Source organism: Mauremys reevesii, linkage group 5 (genome assembly GCF_016161935.1).
Source record: "Mauremys reevesii isolate NIE-2019 linkage group 5, ASM1616193v1, whole genome shotgun sequence".
Lineage (NCBI taxonomy): Eukaryota > Metazoa > Chordata > Testudines > Geoemydidae > Mauremys > Mauremys reevesii.
This window is the reverse complement of record NC_052627.1, coordinates 3,919,276-3,924,558: the sequence shown is the minus strand read 5'-3', so window position 1 is coordinate 3,924,558 and position 5,283 is coordinate 3,919,276. Positions and strand designations below refer to the sequence as shown.

Genomic DNA, 5,283 nt, shown 5'->3' with positions numbered 1-5,283 from the left:
CAGGTGAGTGTGACATCACAATAGCTGAATTTGCACTTTATTCTCGTAGCCCTGATGTCATCACAGCATCTCTGCTAGCAGCTGTCCCACAGGAAACCGAGTGGGAAGCTCACACCCAACCCTTACAGCTCGGAAGCAGCCATGTTTCCTGAACACAAGTGCCAATAAGCCCTGTGGCATTGGCAAACCAAGGCCAGCTCATGCCAAGGCCTCCATGCCTCACCTAAACACTGACAAACACATCGCTGGATGCAGTCTGGCTTCCCTGTGTTAGTAGTGTTAAAACAGGACTTAGAATGATAAAAGTGTGCTTAGTGTTTAGATTGTAGTGAATGTTTGTAAATTGCCACATGCGTTAATCTCATTTATAGCATCTTTATCCGATGTCATCAGGTAATATTTTAGTGCTTGTATTGTAAGCCTTGGTAACTGTAAATCACCGAGAAGGAGAGAAGCATTAACTAGTGTAAAATACCCGTCTCTAAAAGTTGGTGTTACCGCCTGCCCAGCAGAGAAGGCCCATCAACACCAGACAAACTATTGTAGAACATCAGAGGACAAAACTCTTTGTTGACTGCTCTCCCCCGGCCTATGAAGACAAGACTCGCAAGTGAATTCCTCCCATCAACTGAACTGGCAGCTCAGACAAGGGGAAAGGGAATAAAAATCCCTAACAAGGAGAAACGGTATGTCTAGGTTACTTGGACTCTCGAGGGCAAGGTTTTCTAGGCATAAGCAAGTGGTTAACCTGGGTTAATCCAAAGGGATATAAGAGCTTGTTTATTATAGAAGCTTCTATTACCTTTTGAAATGTAAGTTTCAAACTCATTTGTATGTGTTTACCTGCTTTAACCTTGTAAATAACTTTTAGGATTGGCTACAAGTGTTGTCTTTGGTGTGAGATCTAGGATGCAATTGACCTGGGGTAAGTGACTGGTCCTTTGGGACTGGGAGTAACCTGAATTTTGCTGTGGTCTATGGGGAGGGGTATCTATCACAAAGGTAAGCTTACCTGGATGGCAAGACAGATCAGAGTATCCAAGGGGACTATCTGTGACTCCATGTTTAGGCTGTTATAGTGCCTGAGGAGTTTACACTTGATAATTGGTTGGTGAAATCTAAATATAGAACTCACAACCAATTTGGTGTGTGTGCCCTGCTTCTTAACAGTCTGCTCTGAGGTTGGCTTCCTTGAAGCACTGCAGGGCAGCTTGACAAGCCCCTCTCCAGAAAAGTTGGTCTTTTCTCTTCTTCTTCCAGCTCCTCAAAGGAGCAGTGCTGAGCCTGAGGCCTATAGCTTGGTAAAATGTAAAGCATACAAGGTGTAGAGCTGTCTTCTATGCCACCCACCCCCAGTACATGGTTGTGGCAGGGACAAAGGGGCTGTGGTGGTGGCTATTCAGAGCACGGGCTTTAGAGCAGCCCCAAAGCTGCTTTCAACCACATCGGGGCAGCCTAGTACGAGCTCCAGGAGCAAGGTGCCATAACCAGCATCTTTGTAGTCCCCTCCTGTTCTCAGCTGCACCCAGCATTTACTGAGTGCACCTAAACATCTAGCTAGGGTAGGTCTGGTCTGCAGTAGAGAGTTTTACTTGCAAAATTCATCTTTTGGCAGCACAGCCTGATGTGTTCACATATTGAATTTTGTATCCATCCACTCTTCCTGACATAGTTATTCTCCTTGTGGGAACAACGTAAGCCGCCTGCTGATACAGTTCTGTTGGCATAACATCAATGTAGATGCATGTGTACCTGTGCTGCTATAACCAGTCCTCCAGCTGCAATCCCACAATGCAATATTCCCTTCACCAGTGACCTCTCTGGTAAAAGTTTTGCACTATGCTGCCCAGAGGCGTGCTTCCTATTTAAAATGATTAGGGCAACGTTAAGTTACCTGAGAGGATGAGTTCATTGTTAATTCACCAGAGTGTAACTTTCACAGTGCATTTTTGCTTTCCTTTCACTTCTAGGAGGGAGATTTAACTTTCTACCTCTACTGTGCTGAGGCAATTGCATAGTGAATGCCTTTTCTGCATCCTAAACAAGGACAACCTGCTTTTCAGGGTGGTTACTGAAATATGTTTCAGATTTATAGGCTGATCTGTGACATTTATTTCAGTTTTAAATTGGCAGTCACCTACCAGTGAGGTGAAAGAAGTTTACTTCTGTAATAGATGCATCTCTTTTGTTAGGTAGTTTTTCTTCTTCCGAACAAGAAATTGCTTGGCAGTATTTCTCAGGGGAAAGAGAAAACATCGTCCTTGCATGAAGGCAAGAAACCAAGAAGAAAAATGTCTGTTGTGTCAGAGTTTTTTACAACCCTGAAACTGCAGGGCCATAATTTAGTACCAGTGTGAACCATGCCATATAAACAATTAAAAATAATAATTGCTCCGCATTCAACTCGGAAAAATACCAGAGATCTTTAACCTAATAGATGATTATTCTGTATGAGTTAAATCAGTGCTAACACATTCATATTCCAGCCAAATATTAATTAGGAATCGGAATGGTTGTATGATGCTATGCTCAGATACTGTATTCAGATACTACTGTTATAAGAATGGTATAAGGAATGATCATGCTAGAGGTTTTGATTTTGCCATTATTTCCACTTCTTTAAGAATAATCATAAATTTCCTGAAACCTGGATACAGCTGATTAGAAAATGGTGAACATTTTTGGTATTTTTTTAAATTATCATTGAAATTTTGAATTTTCAAAAATGTCATACAAGCTTTTTATGACACATTCTAGGCTCAGAACAAGCTAGTTGAATTTTTTTTCAAATTTGCAATTTGAATGAAATTTTCATTCCAATGCTGATGAAAATAATTGTTGAAGCCTTCCACAAAAATGTTCATAAAAATGTTGCCCTACTTTTTGACTACCTATAGAACATGTTATAGAATTTCTAAATTCAAATTTTTGATAAAAATTTACAGCAGAAATTTTTTTTTGTGAATTATTATACAAAATGTACACCCCATTTTTGACAAATTTTATTCCTGAATACAGTCATCATGTCAAACCAGTATGAGCTCCAGCTTTAAAACATTTGAAACAAATATGTCTTATTCAAATTAGTTTAATAAAAATTGTGGGTTTCCCATTGTCTGCTTGAGATCAATGCAACATTCTCACATGGGGATTTATTGTGTTTTTCACATTCCACTGGCCCTACATGCTATGAAATCCTGCTCCCCTGGCTGGGGCCTCTCCTTCTCTGTTAGGCATTATCTTCATAGAAATAAGAAATTGAACTAAGTTTTTTCCAAGCTAGGCTTGTCAAGATAGTCACGTGTGGGATCCTCAATATGCCTCTTTGTTTCTTCTCATGATACTTTGAAAGAAGGCTGCTGTTCATCAGTTCCCCTTCAAGTTGCATGTTGGAGATAACTGTTTATGTTTATGTTGGAGGTATCTGATCCAGTCACGGCCTTCCACAGATGATTTCATTCTATCCATGAGCTTAGGGGGTCGGTTACATGGTATCCAAAGTGGAGGCTGGTGGTTGCAGAAGACATGTCTGGAGAGGGCTCAACTGGGTTGTGGGCTCCGATCACTCCTGAGGCACGAAGATGAAGTTCACAAGGGTACTCAGGGCGCGGGAGATTTTTTTTCCTTCAGCCTTTAGTCATGCTGTCATTCTCCTGCTATGGTCCAGAAATGCAGACTTTACCTGAGAGATGGTCACGGGTCCCATGACATTGAACTGGTCTCTTCCTCAATGTCATCCCTGAGGATGCCTTCTAAGGCCAAGGCATTGGTAGACCAGCATGGCCCAAACTGAGTCACAGACAAGATCAAAGGCATCTTCTAAGGCACAGACTTCTTCAGTTGCTTGGAGAAAGTCTCAGATGGATGGAGGTGATGGGAGAAGCCACTTAGAATGCACACCTAATTGGATGTAACACATTCATGGCAACACATGAAGAGAAGAGTGGTTAAAGCAACCACCTGTAACAGGAAAGTGAAGCCCTTACACAATGGAGAGGAATTTGAATACATCAAGGGATTCTTAACCCTGATCTGACTTCGCATATTAACCAAAAGTAGGATACAGTGTGGCATCATTAAAAGAATTACTCTGTTCCTGCATTTCAATCAGCCAAGCTGATTATAAAAATGTATGTTAATGCAATACTGGTAACATTAACGTTTATGGCTTTGACAGACCCATGTGTTAGCAAAATATTAATATTTCAGACATGAACAGTTATAAAATACCATATCTCCCAAAGCACATCATTCATTCGTAGAGTCGATGAATGGCACTAACCCAAAATACTAATAGAAACATTGTGTCATTGCCATAGAACTTGAAATTAACGTAGGTAACAATGTGGCCAAGCAAATCCCAAAGGAAAATGAAAAACCATCTGCTCAGGTATTCAGATCAGCTGGAATATGATGGGGAGGAAAAGATTTAACATGAAAGGATTTTCAAGCGTGGAGCAATAGATACATAGAAAAGGTGTTTTGTGTTAAATTCTGAAGAAAGTCAACTTCAAAGCTCTCGAATAAGATATTGCTGCACTTTCCACATAATCTACTAGCTTTTCTGTGGTGGCAAACTCCCAGAAAATATACCCTTCAGTATATCTCTCCCTTCTGCTTTTTATCCTCTGTTTGGAAGCCCTCCGGATGACTGATTCCACATTCTTCATGTGAAAAAAATTATTTAATGCACAGCAGAGCCCCCTTTTTACTGACAGCAAGAAATATTAACCTTCCTTTTATATTCCAGGCACCTTGAAAGACCTCCTTGTATAGCCCTACCTCTTTGAGAATAGCGGGCTCCCCTACAGATGATCATTAGGAGAGCTCTTCATTTTTATATAGCTTTTGGGTTTTAATTTTTGTAAAGGCAAATGGAAGAAATAGAGAAGTATGATCAAGAGAGATGAGAGAAAGAGTTTAACAGTAAGTAGTTTAAAACAATATATGAAGGGCTGTTGGTGTTCATGGTGTTCATTCACATGCAGCTACAACAAGAACAATTTAACCTGAGCATGAAATGGGAAAATGTAAAACAGGAGAGAAAATATTTCATGCCACCTACCCAAAGAGAAGAAATCTTATGATAAGATGAGATAAGAGTTGGCAGCACCAACATTCTGCAGAAGGAGATTGTGGAGCCATGTAAGCTATATCCACATGGGTGTCAGAGCCATGCTAGCTGCAGCTCTGTACAAATAGGACTGTGCTAAGTTCTGCCCTCCGCTATGTCTGCACTACCTCATGGATTCAAATTGTACATGGCTGATGGCAGGACATGGC

General features: G+C 40.7%; 1 long non-coding RNA gene across 3 annotated transcripts; it reads left to right on the top strand.

Moving 5' to 3' along the window:
• The first annotated feature begins 69 nt into the window (after nt 1-69).
• On the top strand, nt 70-4,772 carry LOC120405741. 3 transcript variants are annotated; one of them, XR_005598818.1, is made up of 4 exons: nt 70-393; nt 489-686; nt 872-925; nt 4,751-4,772. It is a non-coding gene; the product is annotated as an uncharacterized LOC120405741 (long non-coding RNA). The 3 variants fall into 3 exon arrangements; XR_005598817.1 differs by lacking the exon at nt 4,751-4,772 and adding an exon at nt 3,421-3,651; XR_005598816.1 differs by lacking the exon at nt 4,751-4,772 and adding an exon at nt 2,193-2,384.
• The last annotated feature ends 511 nt before the right edge of the window (nt 4,773-5,283 follow it).